General features: G+C 38.1%; 1 long non-coding RNA gene across 1 annotated transcript; it reads left to right on the plus strand.

Annotated features, from left to right (window-relative positions):
* The first annotated feature begins 11175 nt into the window (after nucleotides 1–11175).
* Nucleotides 11176–14030, plus strand: LOC118482882. Its single transcript, XR_004869110.1, has 3 exons — nucleotides 11176–11426; nucleotides 12605–12656; nucleotides 13870–14030. It is a non-coding gene; the product is annotated as an uncharacterized LOC118482882 (long non-coding RNA).
* Nucleotides 14031–19103: the final 5073 nt, after the last annotated feature.

Genomic DNA, 19103 nt, shown 5'->3' on the forward strand with positions numbered 1-19103 from the left:
TTGGTACAACGGTGATAACTGGTACGATAACAGAATGTGTTACAGCTGCGGCTATCATGGACACATTGCTGTTAATTGCCAGTACTGGAGATATGAGACCAGGAGGTGCTATAACTGCAATATCAAAGGTCACATTGCCCGAGATTGCCCGAGGAGATCAATGGGAAGATCAAGGGTTATGTCTCAGAAAGTGGCAAGAATTCCAGTCAAGGTCAAGCCCGAAGAACTAAAAGTTCGAGAACCAAAAGTTCAACAACCGAAAGTTCTAGAGACGAAAGTTAAACTTTCTCAGGGGCAGAAAGACCGACTGAGGAAGAAGAGAAAGAAAGCAAGAGAATATCTTGAGAAGATTTTGTCCTCGGGTTCACGGGATAAACAGAATAAAAGTTCTGATGAATCGACTCCTTCAGTTGCAAAAACAAGCAAGACGAATTCATCAGATACAAATCTGAGGACAGAACAGAGAGGGAAGAAGAAGGAAAAGGTCGGCGATGAATCTGACAGATCAAAGTCGGACAAGCCACCTGCAGGCAATGATTCTGGTATGGTAAAACCAGAGGAGCCATTGGTTGAGGTAAAAGTTGAGAATTCTAGTTTAGCAATGGATGATGCAAATTTTCCACCATTGTTGAGCAAGAATTCAAAATCACCCAAGGTCAGTCAGGCTTGGGTGAAATTGTTTAAATAGAAAAACCTGACTTGCCGGAGATCCCAAGATGGTATCGTGGATCATGAATCGGCATATTTCTTGAGAAATTTCACTTTGGTGATTTTTCGCCTCATAAGTGGTAAATCAGGGACATTAATTTGTACTTGATTTTCTACTGATGGTTTATGATCAAACTGGAAATAATAAATCTTTAAAAGGTTTGAAGAAAACAAGATGATGAGATAACCCCAAATCTACAAATGGTTGGAACACAAACTAATTTTTCCGGAAAAACCATTTTGATTAAAACAAACTTAAGTGTTTTGAAATCATTATGGGAAAATAGTTTGTTGTGAGGGGGAGTTCTGATTGTTTTTGCACGAGAATGGTGAATTGAGGTAATTCACATTGTGTTGTCAAGTTTCTTGTATAGTTTGTTTTCAATTTTTTCCTCGGAAAATCAAAATTGAAACATATTTTGATTTTAGGGGGAGTAAGAAAATTTTGAAAAATTTAAAAAAATTGAAAAATGAAAATGAGTTTTGCTGCAAAAAGAGGAGATGATAGTACATTGGTGGACTATCACAGCATGCTAGAGATTTGTAAAGACAAAATTGTTTTTAAACAAGTCTTACTAATGATGTGTCAGTAGGCTTCACACAGTTAGTAAATTGTATTCGAGATATAAACATAAAATCAAAACTTACTTATTTTGTGGGGAACACTACTTGGATATATAGGTAACCCCTGAAATCTCGTTTGAAAGGTTTCTTATTCTGGAATACTAGGTTCTTGTACTCAATTGATGTCTGGGGTATTATTCCGGGACTTCTGCTGAACAGTAGTTCTGACCTAGTCCCTGGCTAATACTTTCTTCATATGCTTGAAACATAGCATAAAGCCCTCAGCTGATTAGACAATAAAATTGATGATCAGTTGTTGTAGCTGAAAAGATCCTCTAAAGGGGACCCACTGCTAAGTCGAAGCTGATATCTCTCTGCTGAACGGAAGTTCTGACCTGAGATCCCTCAGTTCTCGCATTTTTCCCCTAATTTATATACAGATATCATTTGTAGTTATACTTACCTGTAGATCAGAATATTGGGATCTGGATACGGGAGTATATTCAAGAGGTGGGACACTCAAATAAGTTTAAGTGCTAATACATTAAATACGTATCTTGAATCAATTGAAAATTTGTGTAGAGGTTTAAGTGGACAACAATACTGACAATCAGAAGTAAATTTGTTTTTAACATTTGCTGATTAATCAAGATCAACGGTGTTGGTGATATGTCTCAAAAACCGATATGATCCTCTTGCACAATCTCTCAAAAATAGTGTTCATTTCTGTTTTTCTATAAATTCAAAAATCCAAAAATATTGTTTGTTTGTTTGATATTTGAAAACTACAAAAAGATTTTCGACAACAGAGTGTGAAGAACTGATATTTGACATTTCAAGTGCTAAACATGTTGAACTTATGGTTTGAGAGAGTATGTTAAATTGTGAAGATTTGAAATGCAAATTTGGTTCATTAACTTGATGACTAAGTTGAATGGTAACCTACAGTTTAATCTTCATAATTTTTCTTATATGATTTGCTGATTCATTAAATTGAATTACAAATTGTATTGGTCTGTGATAGTGTGTTTGAGTTTTGCAGGTTTTTGATCCTGTTGCTACGAATAGCCAGGAGACACATCAGAACCAGAGTAGAGCTTAAACAGAGAAAGCCAGGAGTTGATTTCAATGGTGATAACGATTTCCAGACAGAGATCTCAGCATTATGTTAGGGGGAGTCTGATGAAAGTTAGAGCCAGAGAATGATCCAGGCATATGATTCCAGGAGGAAATTCCTGAAGAAGATATTATTCCAGGCAGAGTTCCTGAAGATTGATAGAATGATAGAGAGAGAGAAGCCCAAAGACTGATCAAGACTGAAAACGGAAGACAGCATTGTTGTGACTCGATAGTCGACTCCATCAACATCTGAGGGGGAGTCTGTTGGTGCACTACATCTGCTGATTACGTCTTGTATCGAGTCATTGTCTTAGAACGTTAGATCTGGGCTTGTAATACGAGAAATAGTGCAAATGTATAGGTGTTAGATGTTGGGCCGCTCTTAGAGTCAAAATTAGTTAGTTGGGCCGCTCATTAGTCAATTAGGGTTATTGGATCGCCTTTTAGGTCATTTAGAGCATGGGCCGCTCGAACGGACATGCTGGTCCGCTCGAACGACAAACAAGCTGGATCGCTCTTATGGACCGCTTTTGTGTCAATGCTCTGGACCGCTCCAATGGCATGGGCCGCTTATTGGGCCTGTCCAATAAGCGGGTCCCAGACCTCTATAAATACCCTATAGGCGATCTCAGTTGTAACGTGGGGTAGAAATCGTGCCGAAGCTTTGCCGGTGCGAGATTTGAGCTGTAAACGTTTGAAATCAATAAACAAGTAGTTAAAAGTGATTTGACTGCTGTTTCTACCTTAGTTTCTTGTTATTCCGCACCTGAAACCAAGGAGAAAGCCTCTGAACGACTCGTTTGGGTCGAAGTCCGATCCTACAATAATTGCATGAAACTTTGACATAGATTTGATAGCTTTGCATGTTGTACATATAGCTTAAAAAGTGGTAAATTATGTGAAATTTGCATGATTTATGTGCTTTATTTAAGATCTGCACTACCATGAGTATAACCATTATTTTATTCAGTAAATAAGATGGGTTATGTCAAAATTTCAAGTCGTTTCGATTTGGGATGGTTCGGGTAACGTTTGATGCAAATCTGTTTTAAATTAGTAACCAAACAGATATATTTAGTATAAAAATAAGTATTTTAACTTATACTAAGTTTACTTGGTGATTGATTAGTCATACGTGACTTCCGACGCCCAAAAATGTTACCGAATCGCAAAAATAAGTGTTTTTCGACATACACTAGAATGGGTTGTTCATGGGTTATTTTATGTGTTACAGTGTGCTATGTGTTTTAAAATATGTGTATGATCATGTGTTAGTGTTGACAAGATTATGTGTGTTACGCTCGAGTACATATTATACAAATACACCAAAATAATCAAAAATAATAACTCTTCGAGAAATCTCAAGGTTATGTGAAAATTCTATGTATCGGAGAAACTTCGGTATTCTTGTGGGTTTTTGATTATTAAATCATTCTTATCTAATTTAGGACGAATAAACAATTTGAGGGATTGTGTTAACGTATAAAAACGCGCCCAAAGGTGAGTACATAGACCCCTCTTTTACTGTTTTTCAAACGTTTTGGGGTGAAACACATGTGCCTACTTGTTATTTTCGTGCTTTCCTGTTTTCACTTCATATACTTGCTATGTTCATTAGTACACTTATATTACATGATTTCATTACATCATTTTGCTATGTATGTTAACTTAGCATGCTAGCATTGATTTACATTACATTATTTTGCTATGTATGTTTACTTGGCATACTTAGTACATTGATTTACATTACTTTTCTGCTTTGTATGTTAACTTACTTAGTACATTGTTTTCATATAACATGCTTACATTTGGTATAACATTTGGTTTGTACAAACGGGACTTAAATACGTTCATTAACATTAGCTACGCCGCTCGGTAGTAAGTAATGGTACCATAGGACTTGACAAATCCCGTTCCTGACATCCTAGGTTTGTTTGGGTGTAAGGAATGATCGAATCCGAAAACATTTCTTTTGATAACCTTGACTTAGGGTTATCCGTCTGTCTCAAGGCTTGAATGTATGCGTTAACTTACCACATAAGTGTTTGTATTAGTAAAACATGCATTTACTTTACAAAACATAACTTTTTGATATATTCAAAATACCTTGTTTTGTACATTTTTACATTTGGTTTATGTGACTACACTTTACTTACCACACATAACATTTGTTACACATTACTTGACTACATTTGGACTTTTAACATTTGACATGGTTTATGCAAGGACTCTTTGACAATTGATTTAAACATGGACTTTATACATTGGTGGTTTGTTTAAGTGACTTAAGGAACGAGATGTGTGTAGTATGATACAAGCATGGCGGATACGCCGCTGGTACTTCCTATATATAAGTGCTTGTATTGTACTACATGTCGTAGCGTTATTTAAATCATTCAATTTGGACTTATACATTCTACTCAAACAACATATTTTTCACAAGACTTTGGTTTACAAAACAGTTTACTTTGTACAACTCAATTTACTTGGTTATTCATTTAACCTTATATTATTCTTTTATTCATACATATCATCTGATTCAATGCTTTTCAAATAACTTATAAAACAAAACAATTTACAGGGTTCATGACTAACTTTTATTAAACATTTCTTTAAACTCAATTCATGACTCCTGTTTTTCATAAAACCTATGTATCTCACATGCATTTTTATGCTGACGTACCTATTTTCACATGTGTTTTCAGGAGCTGTTGCTTAGGATGTTCGTGACACACTAGGGCGGACCTGTGCCTTAGAGACTTAAAATAAAGATGGAACTAGTTTAATTATGTGACAAACTCTTCGTTTCAGTTATTTTAAGACAATGTAACTCTTTGTTTCATGAATAAAACATAACTTTTAATTACCATGGTTGTGGAACAATAATTCTGTTACAACACTCCCCGACGTTTCCGTCACGATTTGATGTTTTACGTGGTCCGGGTGTGACAGAAGAGTTGGTATCAGAGCCAATGGTTATAGGGAATTAGGTTATTAGTAATGCTTTGACCTAGACTATAACCTTTCTAGGACCCCAACACAAGTTGTCTTGTGTTTAGATTTTAAAACATGCACTTCACCTATCGTTAGGTGATTACCAAAAACAAAACATAATGAAAGGCACAAAGCGAAAATGAATCATTAATCTCTTAAACCTTCCAAGTTTTCAAAATCTCGTCAAAGTTCTGGGTTCTAAATAGTGCGAACACGTGCAAACTGGAAGGGTGAATGCCTGTACCCTGGGTTTTCTGTCTAAGGCTAGGGTGTTCGTACAAATCCAGATAATCGGACCAGCCACTCTTACCTGGGAACTCTTGGGGTGAGTGTTCACTTATAGGCGAGCATGTCTTCGCGTAGCATTATTTTTGACCCATTACTTTGATTAGTCACTATGTGTCATTTGTTTGCTTTGCGATGCGGACAAATGACCACCATCTTTGCTTTTGTCGATTTTTGTTTCATCTCATTCTTTTCATCTAACCTTCTCACTCGTCTCCTCTCATGTTTCCTCTTTTTAGAATGCCTCCTCGACGCGAAAATTAGCTACCAAATGCCGAACTGGCAGAAATCATCACGCAACAAATGGCTGCTGCGTTCCCAAATCTTATTGCTCAAATGAACTAAGCCAACAACAACAATAATGCTCCATGCAATTTCAAGAGTTTTAACTCGGCTAAACCGCTCAAGTTTAGTGGTTCTGAGGGAGCAACTGGGCTTCTTCAATAGTTCGAGAGCATTGAGAATACTTTCTGTCACGTTCAGTGTCCTGATAATCGGAAAGTCGAGTTTGCATCAAGCGTGTTTCAGAAAAGGGCACTTACATGGTGGAAAGGGGTTATGAGAGACCGTGGTGCAGAAGTTGCTCTAGCACAAACATGGGCTGAACTTAGGACTCTTATGATGAGGGAGTTTTCTCCTCGTCATGAACTGCGAGCTTTGGAAAGGGAGTTTGATGACTTGAAGCAGGATAGTGGCGAGCACCGGGCGTATACTGATAGATATGAGGAGCTGAGTTTGTTGTGCCCAACAATGGTTACCCCACTAGATAAGGCTATCGAAAGGTACATCGATGGTCTACCTGACTCAGTGCAAGACATCGTTACTGGTAGTAACCCTACCACAGTCCGTCAGGCGATTGAGTTAGCAGCAACGTTGACTGAGTCACAGATTCGGAAGGGTAAGTTGCACAGAAAGGGCGAGAAAGGTAAGAAGTAGGCGCCAGACAAAGAGGATAGCAAGAAAGGTAAAAACAAGAAGGGTAAGGATTCTGGTTCCTCGAAGGGTTCTAGGAAGCGAAAGGCTTCCCAAAACTACGCCGTTACTGCACAGGCTCAAGCTGTACCAAATCAGCCTGCGCAACCACTTGCCAAGAAACCTTATCTAGGCAATGCACCTTTGTGCAACAGGTGTAACGGCCATCATCAGCCACACCTCCAGTGTCGTCAATGTACCAACTGTGGAAGACCTAGTCATCTTGCTGCTACATGCCGCATTCCTGCTAATCAGAATTGGGCAGCTCAGAACCTGGCTCAACAAGTTGCTCAGCCTCTTGCTCAACAATAAGGTCAAGCTGCACGACCTCACTACCCACCAGGTTCTTGCTATAACTGTGGGGATCTGACCCACTACCGTAATCAATGTCCAAGATTGGTGAATGCGAATCCAGCTCAGGTTCAGGCTCGAGGTCGAGTCTTCAACATGAATGCACAAGAGGCGCAAGCAGACAATGAAGTGGTTAACGGTACGTTCTTTGTTAATAATCAACCCGCATCTGTTCTTTTTGATTCTGGTGCCGATAAGAGTTTTGTGTTGTTATCTTTTGAGCCATTGCTTCGCGTGTCTAGAACGAAACTAGGTAAGCCTTTGACAGTAGAAGTTGCGAGTGGTAATCCCGTTGTTCTTGATTCTGTTCTTCGAAATTGCCAATTGAACTTTAACGACCATCTTTTTCCTATTAACCTCACGCCCATGCAACTTGGAAGCTTCGACATTATTGTGGGTATGGATTGGTTAGCCAAGCATCACGCGGAGGTAGTTTGTTTTGAGAAGATTGTTCGGGTGCCGCTTTCGTCAGGTGAGATCCTACAGGTACGTGGCGAGAAACCTGCTAGCAGTATCAAGCTCATGTCTTGTACTCAAGCTCATAAGTATCTGCGAAAGAACTATGTGGCCTTCTTGGCACATGTTGCAGCAAATAAAGGCAAAGGTAAGTGTATTCAAGATATTCCTGTTGTTCGGGATTTTCCGGAGTTGTTTCCTGAAGAGTTACCTAGTCTACCCCCAGCACGCCAAGTCGAGTTCCGCATTGATCTCGTACCCAGTGCAAATCCCATTGCTAGAGCTCCATATCGTCTTGCACCGTCTGAGATGCAGGAGTTGTCTAAGCAGCTTCAGGAGCTATCTGACAAAGGTTTTATTCGTCCTAGTTCTTCACCTTGGGGTGCTCCAGTTCTTTTGTCAAGAAGAAGGATGGATCCTTCATGATGTGCATTGATTATCGTGAGCTGAACAAGCTTACCATCAAGAATCGATATCCCCTACCTCGCATCGATGATCTCTTTGACCAGTTACAGGGTGCTTCTTATTTTTCGAAGATTGATCTTCGTTCTGGGTATCATCAACTTCGTGTGCATGAAGAAGATATTCCCAAGACTACCTTCCGCACTGGTAATTGGCATTATGAGTTCACAGTCATGCCGTTCGGTTTGACCAATGCTCCTGCTATTTTCATGGACTTGATGAATAGGGTTTGTAAGCCTTATTTAGATAAGTTCATCATCGTTTTTATTGATGACATCTTGATATACTCTAAGACGCAAGCTGATCATGAGCAACATCTCCGTCTTACTCTGGAACTCCTAAAGAAAGAGCAACTTTTCGCCAAGTTCTCCAAGTGTGAATTTTGGCTTAAGGAAGTTCAATTTTTGGGGCATATTGTTAACGAACAAGGTATTCATGTAGATCCCTCTAAGATCAGTGCGATTAAGGATTGGGATACGCCTACTACTCCTACTGAGGTTCGTTCTTTTCTTGGTCTCGCAGGTTATTACCGCCGCTTCATAGAGAATTTCTCAAAGATTGCAGTTCCTTTAACTGCTCTAACTCAGAAGAATAAGCCCTTTGAATGGGGTTCTAAACAAGAAGAAGCGTTTCAGACCTTAAAGCGGAAGCTTTGTGACGCGCCTATTCTAACTTTGCCTGAGGGCAATGATGATTTCATCGTTTATTGCGATGCATCTAAATTGGGTCTTGGCTGTGTTCTGATGCAAAGGAACAAAGTTATAGCCTACGCATCAAGACAATTGAAGGTGCATGAGAAGAACTACACCACTCATGATCTAGAGTTGGGTGAAGTTGTGTTCGCTCTTAAGATCTGGAGACACTATTTGTATGGTACAAAGTGTGTGGTTTTCACATGCCACAAAAGTCTTCAGCATATCTTCAATCAAAAAGAACTCAACATGAGGCAACGACGTTGGGTTGAGCTTCTAAACGACTATGACTGCGAAATTCGCTACCATCCTGGTAAGGAGAATGTCGTAGCCGATGCTTTGAGTCGTAAGGAACGTACTAAGCTTCATTCTGTTCGTGTTCAATCTAATATTCAAGCTCTATCTGATATTCAAGCCCGCATCTCTCAGGCTCAACATGCTTGTGTTTCACAAGACTTGATGGGTAAGGAATTACCCTATCACATTAAGCCTGATCTTGAACTGAAGGACGATGGATCGTATTATTTCATGGACCGTTTGTGGGTCCCAAGCCTAGATGATCTCCGCACTTTGCTTATGGATGAAGCTCATAAGTCTCGTTATTCTATTCATCCTGGCTCAGATAAGATGTATAAGGATCTTCGTACTCGGTATTGGTGGCCCGGTATGAAGAAAGGCATTGCCTTGTATGTTTCAAAATGCCTTACTTGTCTTAAGGTCAAGGCTGAACACCAACATCCTTCTGGTCTTTTGGAGCAACCAGAGATTCCAGTTTGGAAATGGGAAAACATTGCTATGGATCTTATTACCAAACTTCCGTGCACTAAGAAAGGTCATGATGCCATCTGGGTAGTTGTTGGTCGTCTTACTAAGTCAGCACATTTCTTGCCAATACGTGAGGATTTTTCTGCTGAAGGGCTGGCTAAAATCTATGTAGATGAAATCGTATCTCGACATGGTGTTCCTTTGAACATCATTTCTGACAGAGATGCTCGTTTCTCTTCTCGTTTTTGGAGAACCATGCAATCTGCTATGGGGATCCAACTTAATCTGAGCACGGCTTATCATCCACAAACAGATGGCCAAACTGAAAGAACAATCCAGACTTTGGAGGATATGCTTAGAGCTTGTGTGATCGATTTTGGTGGAAGTTGGGATTCACATCTCCCATTGATTGAATTCTCCTACAACAACAGTTATCACTCCAGCATCAACATGGCTCCTTTTGAGGCTCTCTATGGTCGAAAATGTCGTTCACCAGTCTGCTGGAATGAGATAGGTGAGGCTCAACTTACTGGACCTGACCTCATTCTAGAGACAACTGATAAGGTTAAGAAAGTTCGTGATAACCTTCAGACAGCTCGAAACCGTCAAAAGAGTTACGCGGACTGACGACGCAAGCCCCTGGAATTTCAAGTCGGTGATCGTGTATTACTTAAGGTCTCACCTTGGAAAGGAGTGATCAGATTTGGAAAGAAAGGAAAACTTGCACCTAGATACGTTGGACCATTCAAGATCGTCGAAAGAATCGGTAAGGTAGCCTACAGACTCGAGTTACCTCCTGAACTTGGGAATGTTCATCCAACCTTCCACGTATCCAATCTCAAAAAGTGCTTAGCTGACCAGAACCTCCACATACCATTTGACGAAATTCGTGTTGATAAAACACTGCACTTTATCGAGAAACCTGTGGAGATAGTGGACCGTACATTCAGACAGTTGAAAAACAAACGGATTCATTTGGTCAAGGTTCGCTGGGAATCCAAACGTGGCCCTGAGTTTACTTGGGAACGTAAGGACCAGATGAAGGCGAAATATCCGCATTTGTTTTCACAAGTTTCCTGTAAATAAAATTTCGGGACGAAATTTCCTAAAGTAGGGGAGACTGTGACAACTGTGATCTGTAAGCATCGTATAATGTAGAACAATGTTGATTATCAATAAAACAATGTGTTTTGGTGTTATTATATGTGTTATTGTGTTTGATGACTTTACAATTTGATTCGACTCCGATTTCAAGCTTTAAATCACTTTCTGGAGGGCTATATGCAAAACTGGTGCATAAACAAAATCAGTTTAACACAACGTACACTCCGGAACTGTGACGTAAGCCAAACATACCCTAAATATCCTTTACATAACTTAGAAATAAGTTTCGAAGGATTCGGTATGGCAAAAACATGTTTATTTGAACTAAGGGACTATTTACGACAAAACTGCGAAACTAACGTTGGAGACTGCCCGGATAATATTTAAATCCCAAAAATATTATGTTATGGTTAAAATTTTATTTTAATCAGGTTCGTGATGAAAAAATAAATTAAAACGCCTAAAAACAGGGGTTTAAACGCTAGATAAAATACCCGGTATCCAGTTAAACACCCGTTTTAGCCTACATATAGCATATTTATATAAAAAGTTGCACATGGACCCCCTCCCACTTCAAATTTTCGGTCATCATTATGTTGGCCCCACCATATATTTTCCTAGATGTTGCTAATATTCCTTTTTATTCTCATTGGCCAAGACATATGCATGCATCTTTCCCAAATCTCTACATAATACTCCAAATTCCAAGAACCATCATCACTCCATCCTTCAAGACCACTCAACATCTCTCTCTCTCCTCTCTCCATAACCGTCCCCTCTCTCTCCTCCATCTTCATCTTCTTCAAATCTTCAAACTCTTGTTCTTCATGTTCATCACCATTTCTAGCAACCTTCAAGTGGTGTGAAGATACAAAGGTGTTCCCAAGGTGTTCTCTAGTGATTCAAGCTTCCTATCATCAAAATATCATCCTACAACCTACTTGAATCTTGAAGGTATAACATTTATTTTTAAATCATACTTTTGATTCTTGGTTGTTCTTGATGATTTGAAGTTTCTCTTGAATCTTGGGATTTTCACTAAACTTGAAATCTAAAATGAAATGGGTCATGATACAAGTAAAAATGGTGATGTACATATATGTATATATAACCGTATATATGTATGTGTGTATATGAGTTTTGAGCTTTATTTTTGTTAAGTAGTTATTTAAGTTGTTACATGTTCTTGTATAATAGTAAAAAATGCAAGTGGTTGATGATCTAAGAATGATATGTTAAATGTAAGTTACTTCAGCAAATAAACCTGAATATATCACCTATTTGAAGCATTTAGATTAACATAAAATGATGATGTTATGATAGCATGCTTTAGGCACTTGTACATGTGAATGAATATATGTTGGTTTAAAGCTCAAAAAGTGATAAAAAATGGTTGTATGACAAGAAGGATTTTAAACAGATTATAAACACTAAAAATAACATTTATTGGCATATTATAATGGCATGAAACTTTGACATAGGTTTGATAGCTTTGCATGTTGTACATATAGCTTAAAAAGTGGTAAATTATGTGAAATTTGCATGATTTATGTGCTTTATTTAAGACCTGCACTACCATGAGTATAACCATTATTTTATTCAGTAAATAAGATGGGTTATGTCAAAATTTCAAGTCGTTTCGATTTGGGATGGTTCGGGTAACGTTTGATGCAAAACTATGCGGTAAAACGGTCAAAAATCGCCTTTTCGGAGTATCTTTGCAAAACTGTTTTAAATCAGTAACCAAACTGATATATTTCGTATAAAAATAAGTATTTTCACTTATACTAAGTTTACTTGGTGATTGGTTAGTCATACGTGACTTCTGACGCCCAAAAATGTTACCGAATCGCAAAAATAAGTGTTTTTCGACATACACTAGAATGGGTTGTTCATGGGTTATTTTATGTGTTACAATGTGCTATGTGTTTTACAATATGTGTATGATCATGTGTTAGTGTTGACAAGATTATGTGTGTTACGCTCGAGTACATATATATACAAATACACCAATATAATCAAAAATAATAACTTTTCGAGAAATCTCAAGGTTATGTGAAAATTCTAAGTATCGGAGAAACTTCGGTATTCTTGTGGGTTTTTGATTATTAAATCATTCTTATCTAATTTAGGACGAATAAACAATTTGAGGGATTGTGTTAACGTATAAAAACGCGCCCAAAGGTGAGTACATAGACCCCTCTTTTACTGTTTTTCAAACGTTTTGGGGTGAAACACATGTGCCTACTTGTTATTTTCGTGCTTTCCTGTTTTCACTTCATATACTTGCTATGTTCATTAGTACACTTATAGTACATGATTTCATTACATCATTTTGCTATGTATGTTAACTTAGCATGCTAGCACATTGATTTATATTACACTATTTTGCTATGTATGTTTACTTGGCATACTTAGTACATTGATTTACATTACTTTTCTGCTTTGTATGTTAACTTAGCATACTTAGTACATTGTTTTCATATAACATGCTTACATTTGGTATAACATTTGGCTTGTACAAACGAGACTTAAATACGTTCATTAACATTAGCTATGCCGCTCGGTAGAAAGTAATGGTACCATAGGACTTGACAAATCCCGTTCCTGACATCCTAGGTTTGTTCGGGTGTAAGGAATGACCGAATCCGAAAACATTTCTTTTGATAACCTTGACTTAGGGTTATCCGTCTGTCTTAAGGCTTGAATGTATGCGTTAACTTACCACATAAGTGTTTGTATCAGTAAAACATGCATTTACTTTACAAAACATAACTTTTTGATATATTCAAAATACCTTGTTTTGTACATTTTTACATTTGGTTTATGTGACTACACTTTACTTACCACACATAACATTTGTTACACATTGCTTGACTACATTTGGACTTTTAACATTTGACATGGTTTATGCAAGGACTCTTTGACAATTGATTTAAACATGGACTTTATACATTGGTGGTTTGTTTAAGTGACTTAAGGAATGAGATGTGTGTAGTATGATACAAGCATGGCGGATACGCCGCTGGTACTTCCTATATATAAGTGCTTGTATTGTACTACATGTCGTAGCGTTATTTAAATCATTCAATTTGGACTTATACATTTTACTCAAACAACATATTTTTCACAAGACTTTGGTTTACAAAACAATTTACTTTGTACAACTCAATTTACTTGGTTATTCATTTAACCTTATATTATTCTTTTATTCATACATATCATCTGATTTTATTGCTTTACAAATAACTTATAAAACAAAACAATTTACAGGGTTCGTGACTAACTTTTATTAAACATTTCTTTAAACTCAATTCATGAATCCTGTTTTTCATAAAACCTATGTATCTCACAGGCATTTTTATGCTGACGTACCTATTTTCACATGTGTTTTCAGGAGATGTTGCTTAGGATGTTCATGACACACTAGGGCGGACCTGTGCCTTAGAGACTTAAAATAAAGATGGAACTAGTTTAATTATATGACGAACTCTTTGTTTCAGTTATTTTAAGACAATGTAACTCTTTGTTTCATTAATAAAACATAACTTTTAATTACCATGGTTGTGGAACAATAATTCTGTTACAACACTCCCCGACGTTTCCGCCACGATTTGATGTTTTACGTGGTCGGGGTGTGACAAAAGGGAGCACAGACAGGGCCTGTTCCCATGAGGTTATTGTTGAGGGCGGAATGCTAGTCACTGGGGACTGTAGGAGCTGATCAAGGGTCAGCTCATGGCCCAAAGGAGCATCGTTTGTGGCTGGTTGAGATAAGAAGAGAGGATATGCTGTAGGATTTGGCCTTGCGGATAAATATGGGTTAGGGTTTGGAGGAGGATTACTGGGACCAGCCTCATCTCTGGATGCAAAAGGTGGGATAGGAGGCCCAGGAGATAGTGTTGGTTCTGGCTCATCATAATCTAAACGAATCCTCACTCCCTTGTCCCTTTCCCTACTCACATATTGGTTGAGGAGAGACCTCAACTCAAGAAAGTTGTTAGCGACCCCTTCAGGGGTGAGTTCAACATGTGAGGGGGTGCTAGAGACACCAACATTGGGGGAAGGGACACCGGATCTGGATGGAGTTGGAGTGTTGAAAGTGAGAAACTCGGGAGTGCTTCCCCGAGTCGAAAAAGAAGTTGGTATAGCCACATGAGTTTGACTAGTACCCGGGGTAGAAGTGTTAGGAACTTGATTCACTTCTCCAGGGGATCCACTTTCTGACATGGTAACTTCAGGAGAATGGTGCTACGCTACTAGGTCTTTTTTGAAAAAATAGTGGCGTAGTGTCACACCCCAACCGATGGCGGAATCATCGGGGCATGGCACTGAGCGAATCAGATTGTCCAGAAGTTTCCATAACAATTATCATTACTATTCAATTTATATAATACGTCCCATACCGTACCTCAAATAGCAAACAAATTATTACAGATAGATCCAGGCAAATATTCTGTTCCGACAACTCAGATTTAAATATAAATATTGTTTATCTATGTCTAGAGACTCAATCTGCAAGAACTACAGACAACTATGCTCTAGACCTTTATTCTAGCTTCGCCTTCCTAGCAGATAAGCATCTTAAACACCTGTCACATACGTTAAAATAAAGTCAATACATAAAATGTAAAGGTGAGCATACAAGTTTGATATTAGCATAACAGAGTTCGAAATAGTTTACGCATAACCAGCACGTACACAGAGGAAAACGAAGCATGTTAATTATCAACATGGATCTATCGATACCAATGACTGCGTGTTAACTGCCCGAGGCAGTTCGCAATACATGATTACCACCGTAATCCATGCAAGTAATTGTCCTTAACAACCCCCGTGTGAACGGGTGCTGAGTCCAAACTATAGTACTATCGTCGTTAAGGCAGGTAGACAGCATTTCACATGTAAACATAACAACAAGCATTCATTTCGTCACGTAATACATGCGGTAACGGTTAGTGTTTAAAGTAATTGAGTAGTGTGTTCGATGTGATTTCGTATAAGTAACGTATGTAACACCCAAAAGTGCTAAAAGTAAAAAGGGATCGAGTATACTCACAGCGATTGATGGATTGAAGGGAGCGCTTGAGAGTAGGGTTAGCCTGAATAGTTGATAGCATAACGATAAGCAACGCGTAAAACGGAAACAAGTGTTGGAGGGTCGGACAGCTGGTCGATCGGACGGTAGTCTGATCGGACGGCTGACCGTTCGGTGGACTGTCCGTTCGGACAGCTGTCCGGTCGGTCGGTAGGCCGATCGGATGGCTGTTCGAGTGGATTGTTTCTTCCTTTGAGAAGGATGTGTGTAGGACCGGTTTTGACGCCGTTCGATTGCGTAACGAACGTTCGACGTGCGGAATCCGTGAACGTGCGTGACCTTTAACACACAATAACGTACTAGAACCGTGATTTTATTGATGAAGATGACGTGTACAAGCAAAAATCACGTTGGAGAGACTTTCTCTCTCTAGACTTTCTCTCTCTAAACTTGAATCACCAAATCACCAAATGGAGCAAAAGTCTTCTAACTTATGTCATAACTATCCTATTTATAGGTCAAGGCTTTAATGAAACTTTACATTAATTACAATATTGCCACCTTGCCTTTTATCTAGATATGACACTATAAAGACTTGATTTCTTCGGTTTCTCGCTACGGCTTGGATTGACGAAGGCGATAGACATTTATGCACTAACAATCTCCCCCTTGGATATTGCCGCAGTCAGTCTCGTAGCGTCTTGTCTTTCTCTATCTCGAACAGAATCCCCGTGGATCTGTCTTCAGCTTCAGTTGATCTTCCTATTGATCAGACTTCTATTCTTCAGGCTCCCACTTTCATCAAGCTTCCGTGCTTTTGGGATCGACGCCTGGCTTTCCGTAGCAACAGAATCAGAAACCTACACATCTCAACTTCTCGTAAGACAAAATAATTTTGACTTTAAAAGAATTCACTCAAAATTACCAAACATATAACACACGATATTGTGATTCAAATTAATGAATCATCTAAACATTTGAGGATCTTTCACATTTAAAATTTAACAAAATTTGAAACATTCCAAATTCTGATTCAACATTTCAAATCAATTAACCAATCCAACTGTTCATCTTGTTTAGCCTTTGAGATTTTGAATATCAGCTTTTCAACATCAGTTGTCGAAAATATTTTTGGATTTTTCAAAATAAGAAACATAAATGCAATGACAGAAATTAAATGCAGAAATGAAATATGTACAAACATATTTTTGTGAGTTTGTGCAAGAGGATCATATCAGTTTTTGAGACATATCATCAACATCGTTAAGCTTTTAAACATTTCAAGTTTTAAACAATTTACCTAGATTGTCAGTATATTGGTCCACTTTAAATTTTCACACAAATTTCAATTGATTCGAGATACGATATTAATGTTTTAGAAACTTGAACTTAAATGTGTATCACTCCACTTGAATATACTCCCGTATCCAGATCCCAATGTTCAGTCTTACAGGTGAGTATACCAAAGATGATATATGTTAAGGGGTAAATTGCGAGGGCCGTGAGAGCTCAGGTCGATACTTCCGTATACACAGAGAGATGACGGTTTCGACTTTTGGTGGGTCCCCTTTAGAGGATCTTTTGTTACAACAGCAGTGACTATCAATTTTATTGTTTTATCAACTTGCTGAGGGCTGCGCTTATATTTCAAAGCATTTTGCAGAAAGTATTATTCTGGGACTAAGTCAGTACTTCCATACAGCAGAAGTCCCGGAATAATACCCCAGATATCACTGAGTATAAAGACCTAGTATCTCAGAAAGAGGGATCTTTCAAACAAGATTTCGGGGGTTACCCATATATCCAAGAATAGTTACCCACGAATTAAGCAAGTTTGAATTTAGGTTTATATCTCATTTCAATTTACTAATTGTGCAAAAATCTACCGACACATTCGTAGTAAGATTGTTTATCACTTTTAAACATTACATATATTTAGCGTGTTGTGATAGACCACTGATGTACTATCATTTCCTCTTTTATGCAACAAAAACTCATTTTTGAATTTTTAATGTTTTTGACATTTTCAAATTTTCTAATTTTTTTTCTCCCCCTAAAATCAAAATATGTTTCAATTTTGATTTTCTGGGAAAATTTGAAACAAACTGTACAAACTTGACAACTTGATGAGAATCACTTCAATTCTCCATCCACTTGGCGTAAACAATCAGAACTCCCCCTCACAACAAACTATTTTCCCATTATGATTTCAAAACACTTAAGTTTGTTTTAATCAAAATGGTTTTTCCGGAAAATTAGTTTTGTGTGTCATTTCATAAACTCGGAGTTTCATCACCTTGTTCTTCAAATTTCCACTTGTAAGAAAGATGAATCAAGTACAACTTAATGTCCTTGAATAGTCTTTTGAAAGTCGAAATATCACCGAAGTGAATTTCTCAAGAAAGATGCCGATTCCTACTCCCCAATTACCAACCTGGGAGTTCTGGCAAGTCAGGGTTTTCTTATTTGAATAGTTTCACCCAAGCCTGACTGTCCTTGGGTGATTTTGAATTCTTGTTCAACAATGGTGGAAAGTTTGCAACATCCATTGTTAAACCTGAATTCTCAGATTTTACCTCAACAAATGGCTCTTTTGGTTTTGACACACCAGAATCATTGCCTGAATGTGGCTTGTCTGACTTTGACGGGCCAGATTCATCGCCGACGTGTGGCTCCTTTGTTTCCGAAGAAACAGATTCATTGCCACCAAATGTTACCTTCTTCTTGTCCTTTTTCGCCTCAGATTTGTATCTGATGAATTCGTCTTGCTTGACTTTGCAGTCGAGGGAGTTGATTCATCAGAACTCTTATTCGATCTGTCCGGTGAACCCGAGGACAAAATCTTCTCTAGATACTCTCTGGCCTTCTTCCTCTTCTTTCGCAGTTTGTGTTTCTGCCCTTGAGAAAGCTTCACTTTCTTTTCTAGAACTTTAGGTTCTTGAACCTTCTGTTCTTTGACTTTCTGTTCTGAAACTCTCAGTTCCTTGGGCTTTTCTTTGACTGTTTTCTTTGCCATTTTCTGAGAATTAACCCTCGATCTTTCATTTGATCTCATTGGGCAATCTCTGGCAATGTGACCTATGATGTTGCAGTTATAGCATCTTCTCGAATCAAACCTCCAATTCTGGCAGTTAATAGCAATGTGTCCTTGATAACCACACCGGTAACACACTCTGTTATCGTACCATGTACCACTTTCACACCAAATGCTCAGATCATAGCATTGTTTGGCTTGATGATATTCCTTTCTCCTCTTGATTGCTGGTTTTGACTCTTGAGCACTGTGGTCCGACCTGCACCACTTATTGCCAACAATTTTTGAGTTTTGATTTTTCAATTTTTGTGATTTTTGATTTCGATTGGATGATTAATCTGATGAGCTTTTATTTTCCTTTTTAAAATTTTTCAAATTTTTAACTTTTTGTTTCTGTGCTACCATCTTCTTAACAGGTTTTTGCTTTGAGCATTCACCTATTTCAGTATATTGCAAAATAGTATTTTGAAATTTTTCTTTTAATTTCAAAAACAATTTTTGTTTTTCAATTTTTTCATTTTCATCATCAGATTTCTCATCGCAATCTTCAACTTTGACA

The sequence above is a fragment of the Helianthus annuus genome, chromosome 10 (genome assembly GCF_002127325.2).
Source record: "Helianthus annuus cultivar XRQ/B chromosome 10, HanXRQr2.0-SUNRISE, whole genome shotgun sequence".
In the NCBI taxonomy this organism is placed as follows: domain Eukaryota; kingdom Viridiplantae; phylum Streptophyta; class Magnoliopsida; order Asterales; family Asteraceae; genus Helianthus; species Helianthus annuus.